Below are 17,256 nucleotides of genomic sequence, written 5' to 3'. Positions count from 1 at the left end.
CCAGAACATAGGATCCCCCTGGGTTCAAGATCTCATATCAATTTTCAACTACTGGGAAAGAATTGGGGTGCGGCAGGAAGAAATGGAATTCTCAATAAAAGTATAAACAGGTCTTCCCCGCTGCTGCATAGAATCTGAGCTGGGTGGAATTGAAGTTCGGTTTCGATCGAGACACCCCTGCCTACTTACTTTAAAACAACTAATGATCAACTGATCACAGAGGTCCTTTTCCAGCAATTTCAAATCAGAAAGCCCCGACTCCCATAAAGAATGCTTGTAGATCTTTATTTTTATTACGATGACGATATGGACCTCATTACTGTCTCATTTTCTTATATTTATATAAGTTCTTTTTTTGGATTCGACAAAACAAGAACAGAATCACACTCTGTAGGATTTGAACCTACGACATTGGGTTTTGGAGACACACGTTCTACCAAACTGAACTAAGAGCGCTTTCCGGGAGATAAAGCAGTAAAGAAAAGGATGATTTCTGTACCGCATGCATATAGAAAAATGAAACTCTGAATTTTGCCCACCCCCTGGGCACGCCCTCCACCCTCATGGGCGCCTCGTGGCCCCCTACCTCGTGGCCTCCTTGAAACTTCCTTGACGTAGGCTCCATGTCTCCCGGGTTGCTGTCCTTACAAAAATGAGTTCCGTGGAGTTTCAGGTCAATTGGACTCCGTTTGATTTTCCTTTTCTTTGAAACCCTAAAATAGGCAAAAAAACAGAAACTAGCACTGGGCTCTGGGTTAATAGGTTAGTCCCAAAAATAATATAAAAGTGTATAATAAAGCCCATAAACATCCAAAACAGATAACATAATAGCATGGAACAATCAAAAATTAAAGATACATTGGAGACGTATCAGAGGCATAGGATGAAGATGGTCTCTCTCAAGCAACCCAGCAACCAAATAACAAAGAGTCTCTTGTGTCCCCAACACACCCAATACAATGGTAAATTTTATAGGTGCACTAGTTCGACGAAGAGATGGTGATGCAAGTGCAATGTGGATATTAGATATAGGTTTTTGTAATCTGAAAATATAAAGCAGCAAGGTAACTAATGATAAAAGTGAGCATAAACAGTATTGCAATGCTAGGAAACAAGACCTAGGGTTCATACTTTCACTAGTGCAAGTTCTCTCAACAATAATAACATAATTGGATCATATAACTACCCCTCAACATGCAACAAAGAGTCACTCCAAAGTCACTAATAGCAGAGAACAAACGAAGAGATTATGGTAGGGTATGAAACCACCTCAAAGTTATCATTTCTGATCGATCTATCCAAGAGTCCATAGTAAAATAACACAAAGCTATTCTTTCTGTTCGATATATCATAGAGTTCGTACTAGAATAACACCTTAAGACACAAATGAACCAAAACCCTAATGTCACCTAGATACTCCAATGTCACCTCAAGTATCTGTGGGTATGATTATACGATATGCATCACACAATCTCAGATTCATCTATTCAACCAACACAAAGAACTTCAAAGAGTGCCCCAAAGTTTCTACCGGAGATTCAAGACGAAAACGTGTGTCAACCCCTATGCATAAGTTCACGAGGTCACGGAACTCGCAAGTTGATCACCAAAACATACATCAAGTAGATCACGTGATATCCCATTGTCACCACAGATAAGCACATGCAAGACATACATCAAGTGTTCTCAAATCCTTAAAGACTCAATCCGATAAGATAACTTCAAAGGGAAAACTCAATCCATTACAAGAGAGTAGAGGGGGAGAAACATCATAAGATCCAACTATAATAGCAAAGCTCGCGATACATCAAGATTGTATCACCTCAAGAACATGAGAGAGAGAGAGAGAGATCAAACACATAGCTACTGGTACATACCCTCAGCCCCGAGGGTGAACTACTCCCTCCTCGTCATGGAGAGCACCGGGATGATGAAGATGGCCACCGGAGAGGGATTCCCCCCTATGGCAGGGTACCGGAACGGGTCTAGATTCGTTTTCGGTGGCTACGAAGGCTTCTGGCGGTGGAACTCCCGATCCATTCTGCTCCCCGATATTTTTAGGGTATATGGACATATATAGGCGAAAGAAGTCGGTCAGGGGAGCCACGAGAGGCTAACGAGGGTGGGGGCGCGCCTAGGGGGGCAGGCGCGCCTCCCTGCCTCGTAGCCACCTCGAAGATTCCATGACGTCTACTCCAAGTCTCCTGGATTGCTTCCGTTCCAAAAATAAGTTCCATGTAGTTTCAGGTCAATTGGATTCTGTTTGATTTTCCTTTTCTGTGATACTCTAAAACAAGAAAAAAACAGAAACTGGCACTGGGCTCTAGGTTAATAGGTTAGTCCCAAAAATCATATAAAATAGCATATAAATGCATATAAAAGATCCAGGGTTGATAATATAATAGCATGGAACAATCAAAAATTATAGATACGTTGGAGACGTATCAAGCATCCCCAAGCTTAATTCCTTCTCGTCCTCGAGTAGGTGAATGATAAAAACAGAATTTTAGATGTGGAATGCTACCTAACATATTTATCAATATAATCTTATTTATTGTGGCAAGAATATTCAGATCCATAAGATTCAAGACAAAAGTTTAATATTGACATAAAAATAATAATTCTTCAAGCATACTAATAAAGCGATCATGTCTTCTCAAAATAACATGGCTAAAGAAAGTTATCCCTACAAAATCATATAGTCTGGCTATGCTCTATCTTCACCACACAAAATATTTAAATCATGCACAACCCCGATGACAAGCCAAGCAATTGTTTCATACTTTTGGTGTTCTCAAACTTTTTCAATCTTCACGCAATACATGAGCGTGAGCCATGGACATACCAACGGACTATAGGTGGAATAGAATGGTGGTTGTGGAGAAGACAAAAAAGGAGAAGATAGTCTCACATCAACTAGGCATACCAACGGGCTATAGAGATGTCCATTAATAGATATTAATGTGAGTGAGTAGGGATTGCCATGCAACGGATGCACTAGAGCTATAAGTGTAGGAAAGCTCAAAAAGAAACTAAGTGGGTGTGCATCCAACTCGCTTGCTCACGAAGACCTAGGGCATTTTAAGGAAGCCCATCATTGGAATATACAAGCCAAGTTCTATAATGAATGATTCCCACTAGTATATGAAATTGACAACATAGGAGACTCTCTATCATGAAGATCATGGTGCTACTTTGAATCACAAGTGTGGTAAAAGGATAGTAGCATTGCCCCTTCTCTTTCTCTCATTTTTTGGGGCCTTCTCTTTTCTTTTTTTTCTTCTTTTTTTGGCATTTCCTTTTTTTTATTTTTTTTATTTTCGTCCGGAGTCTCGTCCCGACTTGTGGGGGAATCATAGTCTCGATCATCCTTTCCTCACATGGGACAATGCTCTAATAATGATGATCATCACACTTTTATTTACTTACAGCTCAAGAATTACAACTCGATACTTAGAACAAAATATGACTCTATATGAATGCCTACAGTGGTGTACCGGGGTGTGCAATGACTCATGAGTGACATGTATGAAAGAATTATGAACGGTGGCTTTGCCACAAATACGATGTCAACTACATGATCATGCGAAGCAATATGACAATGATGGACCGTGTCATAATAAACGGAATGGTGGAAAGTCGCATGTCAATATATCTCGGAATGGCTATGGAAATGCCATAATAGGTAGGTATGGTGGCTGTTTTGAGGAAGGTAATGGTGGGTGTATGGTACCGGCGAAAGTTGCATGGCACAAGAGAGGCTAGCAATGGTCGAAGGGTTAGAGTGCGTATAATCCATGGAATCAACATTAGTCATAAAGAACTCATATAATTATTGCAAAAATCTAAAATTTATCAAAGCAAATTATTACGTGCATGCTCCTAGGGGGATAGATTGGTAGGAAAAGACCATCGCTCGTCCCTGACCGCCACTCATAAGGAAGACAATCAATAAATAAATCATGCTCCGACTTCATCACATAACGGTTCACCATACGTGCATGCTACAGGAATCACAAACTTTAACACAAGTATCTCTCAAATTCACAACTACTCAACTAGCATGACTCTAATATCACCATCTTCATATCTCAAAACAATCATCAAGTATGAAACTTCTCATAGTATTCAATGCACTTTATATGAAAGTTTTTATTATACCCATCTTGGATGCCCATCATATTAGGACTAGTTTCATAACCAAAGCAAACTACCATGCTGTTCTAAAGACTCTCAAAATAATATAAGTGAAGCACGAGAGTTCATCTATTTCTTCAAAATAGAACCACCACCGTGCTCTAAAAAGATATAAGTGAAGCACTAGAGCAAACAACAAACTACTCCGAAAGATATAAGTGAAGATCAATGAGTAGTTGATTAATTATGCAACTATGTGAAGACTATCTAACATTTAATAATTTCAGATCTTAATATTTTATTCAAACATCAAGCAAAACAAAATAAAATAAAATGATGCTGCAAGCAAAACACATATCATGTGGTGAATAAAAATATAGCTCCAAGTAAAGTTACCGATGAATGAAGACGAAAGAGGGGATGCCTTCCGGGGCATCCCCAAGATTAGGCTCTTGGTTGTCCTTGAATATTACCTTGGGGTGCCTTGGGAATCCCCAAGCTTAGGCTCTTGCCACTCCTTATTCCATATTCCATCGAATCTTTACACAAAACTTGAAAACTTCACAACACAAAACTTAACAGAAAACACGTAAGCTCTGTTAGTATAAGAAAATAAATCACCAATTTTGGTACTATTGTGAACTCATTATAAATTCATATTGGTGTAATATCTACTGTATTCCAACTTCTCTATGGTTCATACCCTCCCATACTACTCATAGATTCATCAAAATAAGCAAACAACACATAGAAAACAGAATCTGTCAAAAACAGAACAGTCTGTAGTAATCTGTAGGTTCCGAATACTTATGTAACTCCACAAATCTTGAGAAATTAGGAAGTCCTTGGCAATTTGTCTATTGATCTACCTCATCTGGAAGTGGTATTTTATTGCTCTCTGGTAAACAATGAAAATTATTCTCGTGAGCGCATACTTTCTGTTTTTTACAACAAGATCGCAAAGACTTTCCCCAAGTCTTCCCAAAGGTTCTACTTGGCACAAACACTAATCAAAACATAAAACCACATCTAACCAGAGGCTAGATTAATTATTTATTACTAAACAGGAGCAAAAAGCAAAGAACAAAAATAAAATTGGGTTGCCTCCCAACAAGCGCTATCGTTTAACGCCCCTAGCTAGGCATAAAACACAAGAATTGAAACATAAAGAGAGGATCATGAAGAATATGACTAGCACATTTAAGTGTAAACCACTTCCTATGCATAGGGATTTTGTGAGCCAACAACTTGTGGGAACAAGAATCAACTTGCATAGGAAGGTAAAACAAGCATATCTTCAATATTTTCAACACATAGAGAGGAAACTTGATATTATTGCAATTCCTACAAGCATATGGTCCTCCCTCATAATAATTTTCAGTGGCATCATGAATGAATTCAACAATATAACCATCACATAAAGCATTCTTTTCATGATCTACAAGCATGCAAAGTTGACACTCTTCCAAAATAGTGGGATCAACATTAACTAAAGTCATGACCTCTCCAAATCCACTTTCATAATTATAATCATCATAAATAGGAGGCATGCTATCATCAAAATAAATTTGCTCATCAAAACATGGGGGACAAAAAAATATAATCTTCATCAAACATAGCATCCCCAAGCTTGTGGCTTTGCATATCGTTAGCATCATAAATATTCAAGGAATTCATACTAACAACATTGCAATCATGCTCATCATACAAAGATCTAGTGCCAAACATTCTAATGCATTCTTCTTCTAACAATTTGGCACAATTATCGGAATCCTTATTTTCATGAAAGATATTAAAAAGATGAAGCATATGAGGTACCCTCAATTCCATTTTTAGTTTTCTTTTATAGACTAAACTAGTGATAAAACAAGAAACTAAAAGATTTGATTGCAAGATCTAAAGATATACCTACAAGCGCTAACCTCCCTGGCAATAGCACTAGAAAAGAGCTTTATGTCTACTACAGAACCTTCTTCTTGTAGACGTTGTTGGGCCTCCAAGTGCAGAGGTTTGTAGGATAGTAGAAAATTTCCCTCAAGTGGATGACCTAAGGTTTATCAATCTGTGGGAGGCGCAAGATGAAGATGGTTTCTCTCAAGCAACCCTGCAACCAAATAACAAAGAGTCTCTTGTGTCCCCAACACACCCAATACAATGGTAAATTGTATAGGTGCACTAGTTCGGCGAAGAGATGGTGATACAAGTGCAATATGGATAGTAGATATAGGTTTTCGTAATCTGAAATTATAAAAAAAGCAAGGTAACTAATGATAAAAGTGAGCAGAAACGGTATTGCAATGCTAGGATACAAGGCCTAGGGTTCATAGTTTCACTAGTGCAAGTTCTCTCAACAATAATAACATAATTGGATCATATAACTATCCCTCAACATGCAACAAAGAGTCACTCCAAAGTCACTAATAGCGGAGAACAAACGAAGAGATTATGGTAGGGTACGAAACCACCTCAAAGTTATCCTTTATGATCGATCTATTCAAGAGTCCGTAGTAAAATAACACAAAGCTATTCTTTCCGTTCGATCTACCATAGAGTTCGTACTAGAATAACACCTTAAGACACAAATCAACCAAAACCCTAGGGTCACCTAGATACTCCAATGTCACCTCAAGTATCCGTGGGTATGAGTATACGATATGCATCATACAATCTCAGATTCATCTATTCAACCAACACAAAGAACTTCAAAGCGTGCCCCGAAGTTTCTACCAGAGAGTCAAGACGAAAGCATGTGTCAACGCCTATGCATAAGTTCACGAGGTCACGGAACTCGAAAGTTGATCACCAAAACACACATCAAGTAGATCACGTGATATCCCATTGTCACCATAGATAAGCACATGCAAGACATACATCAAGTGTTCCAAAATCCTTAAAGACTCAACGCGATAAGATAACTTCAATGGGAAACTGAATCCATTACAAGAGAGTAGAGGGGGAGAAACAACATAAGATCCAACTATAATAGCAAAGCTCGTGATAGATCAAGATTGTACCACCTCAAGAACACGAGAGAGACAGAGATCAAACACATAGCTACTGGTACATACCGTCAGCCCCGAGGGTGAACTACTCCCTCCTCGTCATGGAGAGCGCTGGGATGATGAAGATGGCCACAGGAGAGGGATTCCCCCCTCCAGCAGGGTGCCGGAACGGGTCTAGATTGGTTTTCGGTGGTTACGGAGGCTTCTGGCGGCGGAACTCTCGATCTATTTTGCTCCCCCATGTTTTTAGGGTATATGGACATATATAGGCGAAAAAGTCGGTCAGGGGAGCCACGAGGGGCCCACGAGGGTGGGCGGCGCGCCCAGGGGGCCAGGCGCGCCTCTCTGCCTCGTGGCCACCTCGAAGCTTCCCTGACGTCTACTCCAAGTCTCCTGGATTGCTTCTGTTCCAAAAATAAGTTCCGTGAAGTTTCAGGTTAATTGGACTCGGTTTGATTTTCCTTTTCTGCGTTACTCTAACACAAGAAAAAAAACAAAAACTGGCACTAGGCTCTAGGTTAATAGGTTAGTCCCAAAAATCATATAGAATAACATGTAAATGCATATAAAATATCCAAGGTTGATAATATAATAGCATGTAATAATCAAAAATATAGATACGTTGGTGACGTATCAGTGTGTATGCAAAACTTGATATCAAATGGGTGTCTGTAGGTGGTACTTCATATAGAAACTTGTTCTCTGGTCAAAATATTTTGTAATTTACTATGATCACAAGGAGTGGTAGATTTGGATGAAATTTTGGTGGTGGTGTGTTTTTTTGTCATGTTTTGGTGGTGGTGATTTGAGCTCAATTGGATGGGTGAAAAATATACTTCTTTCACAAAGTGGTTTCATGGACAAAAAGTTTGGGAACTTATGGAGGGGGTTGTGGGAGTCGGATGGCAATCAAATTTTGTGGATATGCATGATGTAGGTAGGTGATGCTCTATGAAAATTTCTAGCTTCATAGCACAGAGAAATAATGTACTTGCTTCACAGGTCAACAAATTCTAAATGGATTCACAGGCCAACAAATCTACTTTAGGATGGAAATGGAGTTGATAGGTATGGGTTAGTCTCTGGAAAATTTTGTGAGGCCAAAGTGTCAAAGGAAATTGGGTCCCTAGTGCAAAAATGGTTTCTAGGGGTTAACTCCAATAAAAGGAGGTTTTGAGTTTTAGTGATCCAACGTCAAGATAAAATTATCCCAGGGTCAAGATAACTTGGGTGGGTCAACTAGGCCTTGAGTAACCAGGTAAGTCAATCATCATCAAGTATACATCAAGTTCTATTAGAATCCAAGAAGACCGGAAGAAAAACGCAGAAGCCACAACTTGCAAAATGGAATTTTCAGGGAGTGAAAATCAAAGGTGTTGCAGCATTCCAAGTATCTTGTGGTTTGTGCGGAATTATAGATGATACTTGTGGTTTGTGATGTACTATAGATGGGCCTAGGTCTCATGTATGAAATAATTCCTGAAAAATGTCAAAGACCCATATGGGGTTGCATGACACTGTGGAAAGTTTAGTACCACCCCGGTGGAGGAGAGTTGAGACCAACATATAAGGGATTCTCTCCCACATGCTATTGGAGCTTTAGAAGATGGGTGGTTGCTACTTCTTGAGCTTGCATTGGTTTTTCCCTTGAAGAGAAAAGGGTGATGTAGCAAAGTAGAGATAAGTATTTCCTTCAGCTTGAGAACCAAGGTATCAATTCGGTAGGAGGTACGAACAAGTTTCCAATCTATGCACCTGCATAAACAATCAAACACGTGCACCCAATGCGATAAAGGGGTTGTCAATCCCTTCATGGTCACTTTCAAGGATGAGATCTGATAGATATAGATATAAAAGATTACTGAAACGTAAAACAAAGTAAAAACAAATAAATTGCAGCAAGGTATTTTGGGTTTTTTGGTTTATAGATCTGAAAATATATGATGAAAAATAGACTCGGGGGCCGTAGGTTTCACTAGGGGCTTCTCTCTTGAAAGAAAACATACAGTGGGTGAACAAATTGCTGTCAAGCAATTGATAGAAAAGCACAAAGTTATGACAATATCTAAGGCAATGATTATTAATATAGGCACCACGTCCGTGTCAACTAGATCGACTCCTGCCTGCATCTACTACTACTCCACACATCGACTGCTATCCAACATGCATCTCGAGTATTAAGTTCATAAGAACAGGGTAACGCCTTAAGTAAGATGACATGATGTAGAGGGATAAACTCAGGCAATATGATGAAAACCCCATCTTTTTACCCTTGATGGCAACAATACAATACGTGCCTCGCTACCCCTACTTTGCCACTTGGTGAGGACACCGCAAGATTGAACCCAAAACTAAGAACCTCTCCCATTGCAAGAAGAACCAATCTAGTTGGCCAAACCAAACTGATAATTCAAAGAGAAATACAAAGATATCAAATCATGCATATAAAATTCAGAAAAGACTCAAATAATCACTACAAAAAATACACTTCCGTGATGATACGTGTTTGTTACAGTGGGTCACTTTTTTGTCATGCATATACATCCATGACAAATTTATGACAGAATCAAGATAGTCATACCTGTGCTGTCGTAGAAGTGTTCCATTACATTACCAAAATTATCATCACGGAAGTGTGCACTTCCATGACAATAAATCGCGCGTCACAGAAGTGCTTTCGTTAAGGGTGACCGACACGTGGCATCCACCGTAACGGAACGCCGTTAAGCTATCGGGTCAGGTTTTGGATCCGATAACCCGTTAACAGCCCCGACCAATGGGAAATTTCCACGTGTAAAATTCTTGTTGGCCAGACGAAACACGTGTCAGCTCGTCAGTGGGTCAGATAGGCGCCTATGATACGTCGACACGTGGCACGACCCAACAGAGGCCCATTCCTGTGAAAAGGCCGGCCCGTTTGAGTTGGTCAAAAGGTGGCGAGCCGGCCCATGGAAAGCCTGTTAACGGCCTGTTCGCATATAGCCCATTTACAGCCCGCTAACCGAAGGCCCGTTATGCCCTATCCGAATTAGGCCCAGTAGCGTCATCTAGGCCATCCAATATAATTCCAGCCCGTTTTCACTTCTGGCCCATGTATCGCCCATGACGTCTTTCGGCCCATATGAGGCCCTATGTGACTCTTGGCCTATTAACGGCCCGTGGTGAAACTGGCCCGTAATGAACAGTGTATCACTTTACACCCATTAACGGCCCGTGGTGAAACTGGCCCGTAATGAACAGTGTATCACTTTATACCCATTAACGGCCCATTATTCCGTTGGGCCGTTTCCAGCCCATGTTATCTTTCGGCCTTCTCAGAGCCCATTTATTCTTGGGCTCATTTCCAGCATTCGTTTACTTACGGCCCGTTACTGTCATTTTTTGCTTGTGGGCCAAATTCAGCCCGTGGTTACAGTCGGCCCGTTTGTGGTCCGTTAATACGTTGGGCCATTTTCATAGCGTCATCAAATACATCCTATTAACGATGGCCCGTTATGGTCGGCCCATGAATGGACGATTCCAAATCTAGCCCGTTTACGGCCATAATGCGGCCTGTTATTGGCCCATTTTTGGCCAATCGATCATACGGCCCGTATAAGGCCCTTTGATGATACGGCCCGTAGAAGGCCTATTGTTTCTACGGCCCGTAGAAGGCCCACTATTTCTATGGCCCATAGGAGGCCCAGTGTCACTACAGTAAATATTAGCCCATGGTTATTGTGGCCTAGTTTTAAAAAATAGGCTATTGCAGCCACTAGTTAACCGCGGAAAAAGAACTGCAATGACTACAAGCAAACAAATAAACAAGACAACAAGGAAATAAATAAGCAAGCAACTAACGCTAGGCTATCACGGGTATTACACATATTATATCCACTGGGCATCAAAGTTCACCACCAGTGCAAATATAGGGAACAAAGCAGCATATCATATACATTGGCCGTCAAAATTGGCCATCAATGCAAATGAACGCGGCAGCAAAACAAGAGCATAACTGAAACAACTTTAGAAGAGCTCAAGAAACGTTATCCTGGGTATCCACCATGCTGGCAATAAGCTTAGCAAGCTGATTAGCTTTGTCCTGTTTGGCGCTAAAATCCTCCAACGCTTGCTGTTGCACCAGAAAGTATGCATCTGAATGCTCCAAGGACTTCCGCAGTCCTTCCGCTTCTTGTCGCAGCATAGCTGATCGATCTCTTTCAACTTGTAGTTGAGACTCAAGAAACCGAACTGATTCAGACAGTGAGTTTGAATAGCTTGTGCAAGCGGTAGTGGCCAGTAACTCGAACACTAAACCAAGACAGGATGTGTCACTATCCTGAACCTTATCTGCATTACTTCCTTTACCGTTGCTTAATAAGGCACTCTTCCCCAATATTCTGTCATCATTCTAAAAGAAGAAACAAGCAGACACATAACAAGTTTAGCATGTACTAGTATATGAAACTCATTTCGGTGAACCAGTTCATTAGTAAGGTGGACAGGATTAAACTACCAAGTCTTCTATTGCCAAGTACTAGTATATAATAAAAGCATCAAACAAACATATATCTATGTCCTATGGTAGCAATGGAATCTTAAATTAGAACAGTTGTTCTTCAGGTTTAGGCACTTGTTCTACATGAACAGAGTACAGAAAGATGCAAGAATATAATACTTAAAAATAGAAAATGAGCTCATAGACCTTACCACATTCTTGGTTCGGGACCAGTACAGAACAGGGCGTTCCCAGTCATCATCCAGTAAATGTGTCTCAGGAGAACGTAAGGGAATTTGATGAGTTTCTTTGCCGGTGAAGTACGTTTTCTTCAGGTAATTCCGATACTACCACCAACATTCTTGAAGATAGCATAGGTATTAGCACAGGTAACCTCATCCTGAGTTTCCAAATCGGTCCTTCTCAATAGAGAAAAATGGGAAAATTTGTTGTATTATAACTATCATGGAGGTAGGATGTATGAGACGAAGCAAAGTAATTGCCATGAATAACATTACTTACACATAACTCCTGGACAAACACCTGCAACTGGCATTTTCCTTCATCTTCAGTATAATATTTCCAAGATGGGAAGATACGCACATACGATTTAACAACATCAAATGCGATAGATGCTAAACTACGACTAGCTGGTTGTGCTTCCTCCACAGGAATAAGCGTACTAACTGGTGGAGTTGGGGTTCGCCGTGATAGTACTGGTGCTTTCGCACTGGAGCTGCCTTACTAACTGCTCTTGTTTGGGAGCTTTGTGGTGGAGATGGTGTTGTGTCAACAGGAACTGGGTTACTATCGGCTCGGGTTGAGGTTAGATTGGGTGAAGCTGGTTCTATGTCCATCGCAGTAGGGGTACAATCTGCAAGAGTTTGGTTTATGTGTGGTAGGGCTGTTTCTTGTGCATGTACAACCGGGGTGTTATCTCCACCAAGAGGTAGCACTGTTTTATTTGAAGACCGTGTTTTTGGTCTGCTAGATACTGTCATCACCCGCTCCAATTCAAATGGCTGATAAACAGGAAACATGGTTGAATGTACGTACATTGTATGACAGACAGATGCAATAGATAGTGTGGAAAAAAGAGGGCATGAAATAGTTGACATGTATATTGTTTAACTAAAATGGATAGCATGACATAATTTCACATATATGATTTCTATCTAAACTGGATAGCATAGCATAACATAATTCAAAGATATGATGAATAACTAAACAGGATCGCATGACATAATTCACCTACATGTTATCTAAGTAATCAGGATCACATCATTTAATTCAAAATATGTGATTTATATGCTATACTGAGGGCATTCGATATGATGTCTGAACTAAGAACATGGTGTTGAATATTGTGTATATGATGTCTAAACTATGCAATGCAAGACACCGTATGCATGATATGAGCAGTATAACAGTGCCAAGTTAGAGCATACACCTTAGTGGGGGAATAGGACTGGTCATCTATCTTTGAATCAATCTCTAAGGAGCTATCGGGACCCAACAAGAGATCTGCTTCGACAGGTAGCACTGTCTGCTCTGAAGGCCTTGTTTTCACTCCAGATTTTTCCATCTCCCACTCAGATGGCTGATTCACAGGAAGAGTAGTTTAATGTATAAACATTGTCGACAAATGGAAATGTAATGAAGAAAAGGATGGGCAAGATATCATTCAAATATATGATGCCTGGTTAAACATGATGGCATTGCACATTTCACATATATTATGGCTGGCTAAAAGACATGAGACTGCATAATTCCCATATATGATATAGAAACTAAACAGATGGCATTACAGAACATGTCTAAACTAAGCAGATGACATATATGATGTCAAAAGTAGGCACTGCAAGGCAACATATGCATGATATGACTAACATCATCATGCCAAGGTACAGCAAACACCTTGGGGGTAAATAGGAGTGGTCAGCGGCGTTCGAATCCGCCTCAGAATAGATATCTTCCTCTGGATTACAATCTGGAGAGGGGTGGGGAGGGTTTGCCATTGAACCCACCATGGAGCGATGTCTGCATGACATTGTATTGCCGCGCAAAACTCTTCTCTTTTTCTCTACATGTTCAGCATGATTGTGTACAATATCTGACATGCATACGAAAAAAATATGGTGAGATTATGTAAGGAGAGCATGCAGAAATTTAGAGTGATGGTAACAACCAGTGGATCGATGTTTTTCCGTTGAACCAAAATAGCCCTAATGGATCGACGTGAATGTATAGTAATAGGTGATGCAACAAGTGTACAACCTCTTTGCCGTAGCCGTGTCGACCTCAGCATCATTGGGTTGGTCGCTGAAGTAGTTGAGGCAGAGGTGGCTGTCGGAGGTGTGGCGGAAGATCTGAGGAATCTGTAGACGGCGTCCAGGGCACTGCTCTGTTGTGACAGATCGTTCTATCATTAGAGCAGCTCCGGTAAGCCGTAAGACGTCGAGGCTGAAGCAGCACAAGACAGACATCGTCAATCTCAAGTGGGATTCTAATAGCATCTCCAATAGATGATGTAAAATGGATGTAAAATTAACATCGCCAAAAACCACCTGACTACAACAGATGAGGTAAAAAATTTTGACTCTGAACTTAACTGTAGAAACTGAAATTTACTGTGGAATCTGAATGCTACTGTCGAAACTGAATGCAATGGTAGCAGAGAGGCACTTGACATGTAGTTTAGGGAGGACCTTCAGTTCATCTTCAACCTGCACCCCCAGAGCCGCCAGCCACCACCAGCCGAACTGCCGGCCCCAGCGCCGCCTCGCCACCCGGAAACAACTCGCCACCGCTGCCCCGGCCAGCCCTCTAGGCCCCCCGCCCCCCACCCTGAACCCTAAGGTAGATAGCGGGGTACCTCTCCGGCGAGCCCCCGTCCCCGTTGCGGGTGGTTCTTCCTTAACTCCGGCGAGCCCCCCAACCCCTGAAAATCGACTAACCCAAAAGTCGATTCAGTCGACTGAAGTGTCGCTTAATCAGAGCAGAGCAGCAGCACGAGCGAGGGGGAGAGAAGCAGCAGCAGCTGGGCGAGCGAGCGATCGAGCGAGAGCCGGAGCAGCAGCAGCATATCCGGCTGGTATGGACACCGCCGCCGAAGGGGCCTCGCACTGGGGGGAGAGCCGCCGTGGAGATGTCGCCCGCGGCGCCGGCTTCAAGTTAGCCGCTACATGGGGGTGCGGGATGGAGCACCGTCGGCGCCAGGAGGTCGAGTTAAGGAGATAGTGCGATGTGATGAGTGTACAACCTCTTTTCTGGCGCCGAGTAGGCCTCGGCTTCGTCCGAGGAGTCGGTGACGATGCTGCGGTTCCGGTGCAGCAGGTTAACGCGGCGCTGTGGGGATGGAGCAGCCGCGATAGACGAGGCGATCGTCGGAGCAGCTCCTTGGAGGTGGAGGATGGGGCGGATGAACTGGCGGGACGGTGAGATGGACGACGGATCCTTATCCGGGGAGGTAGATGAGGGACGTCGAGCTGTTGCACTGGACGACATCATTTGGGAAGAGGCTCCGACTGGGAAGCGGTGATGTGGCGGACGGAGGAGGGTGGGGTTTCGCGGCTGGAGCGGAGAGGTTATGGTGGCCTGGGATTTCGAATGGCGAAAAGGGGGCGATGGGAGGGGTGAAGCATGACTTAGGAACGCGCTTGTCCAAAATGTAGGGTGTGCTAACAAAGTATCCCCCACTGATTTGAACTAGCGGCCCTTTCGGCACAGGGTTGGAAGGGGGATTTCGCGTGTCGGGATTTGGCAGCTGGAGGGAGTTTTCGCACGCGTTGTAATTTCGGGATAGCAAGGCGCGGGTTGGGAAGGCGCCAGTTTTGGGAGCCTGATATCTGAATTTTCGGGATATAACAAGACGCGGGTTGAATTTCAGGGACAAGCTTAACGTGTAGTAATATTGTACTTGTACGTACCAAATCAATTCGCACTTCCCTCAACCAAAAAGAAAACGAAAAAAATAAAACTATTCACACCACACAAAGAAAGAGTCTTGCCCCGTTTTACTATACAAATGCTATTCAAAGCTACTCCCTCCTTCCATCTATATAGGGCCTAATGCGTTTTTCGATGCTAACTCTGACCAAATATTAGAGCAATGATATATGACATGCAACTTACACAAAACACACCGTTAAATTCGTTTGTGAAAGGTTCTTTCAATGATATAATTTTCACATTGTGCATGTCATGTACTATTAATTTTGTCAATAGTCAAAGGAGGTCTTAAAAATCTCATTACGCCCTATATAGATGGGAGGAGGGAGTATGAATCCATGTTATGTCCGATTAAATGTTTTCGCTTGCTATATAATGCATGTAACCTACTCATACCAACATTTTAGTGCATTCCAAATGTCTATACTACGTCTGCAATTCGAACTAAATTTGAATTCGTTTCTCTATTTCGATAAGAATCTACAATCATGATTGTTGCCAACTTCAACCATCATAGTTTTCTTGCTATCCGCCAGATATAAATCACACGGCCTATAATGCAGGATGGGAGGCACACCATCATCAACAACTCCGTTTGTTTATAAGAGTAGAGATAAAACATATTAAATGTAGTATACCATGTTCATAACCACACCATGTGTGTCACCGTTATATATATTCACACATCCGTCGGTTTGAAACACTATGATAAATTCTTCAAATATCCGAATTCGCTTTTTATAATGAAGTATATATGATCTCTATTCGTCTTTTACACCCACACAACCCTCTTATCTTTGTAGCTAGCACTAAATTTCTCTTGTGCATGCACACGCCCGCATCCCTCTCACCCTCCCTCAGCATTCTCTAGCTCCATCACGCAAATTCGTCTTTTCACTTTAGGTTGTTCACCCACGGTGTGTGTAGGCCCCCCAGCTCCTTCTTTACGGCACACATCGATCGATATGCCTCTCTAGCTAGGTGTGCCTAGCACAAACACAAGCTTCCCCTCTTCTCTTGTCACCATCCATGCCTCACTCTCACCACTCTTTTCATCATTCTCGTACTCGCACACTCCTCCCCGTTGATATAGTATGCCTCTCGTACCACCTCCTACATGCATCCCTCTCTCTCTATCCCTCTCCTCGTGCCTCATTTGCTTCTAACACACACATGCATGTATATCGATCGATCTCCCAACATATACCTAGATCGGCTTTAACTACCCCCCGGCCCATCGATCGATGTACCTCACAAGTTATGTCTCTCCTTTATCTTACAAAGGGCGATTGATCTTCCTATGCAGTTACATCTGCTTACCACATCCACATCATCCCCCTCATCATTCGTGCATGCCTCCTGACCCGTCTCTCACACGCACGTGCACAGACAACAAGCAGCCATCTCCTCTCTTATTGATATTGCGGGCGTGCCCTCCGTTTGTCTAGCAAGCCTATCCCACCATTTGTTAGAAGCAACTCCACTACCACCCCTCCAACACTCTAGCTCTGTCTCTCTCCCAACCTTATTCATCTCCTGCACATATGCATGGATGCTGATCGATCTCCCTTAATACATGAGGCCGATCGATCTCCTTAATACATGAGGTAGGCCTCTCTCCTCCTCCAAACATATACCAGCCATTGTACCTCTATAGTTAATTGGGCCTCCCTCTTCCCCCACCACACA

The 17,256-nt window shown here is 42.1% G+C and overlaps 1 non-coding gene across 1 annotated transcript; it reads right to left on the bottom strand.

Moving 5' to 3' along the window:
* Window positions 1-382: 382 nt before the first annotated feature.
* On the bottom strand, window positions 383-456 carry TRNAW-CCA. Its single transcript has one exon. It is a non-coding gene; the product is annotated as a tRNA-Trp (tRNA).
* Between the last annotated feature and the right edge of the window lie 16,800 nt (window positions 457-17,256).

This window comes from Triticum urartu, chromosome 7 (genome assembly GCF_003073215.2).
Source record: "Triticum urartu cultivar G1812 chromosome 7, Tu2.1, whole genome shotgun sequence".
Classification (NCBI taxonomy): Eukaryota; Viridiplantae; Streptophyta; class Magnoliopsida; order Poales; family Poaceae; genus Triticum; species Triticum urartu.
The sequence above is the reverse complement of the archived record's forward strand: the minus strand, read 5'-3'. Positions and strand labels throughout refer to the sequence as shown.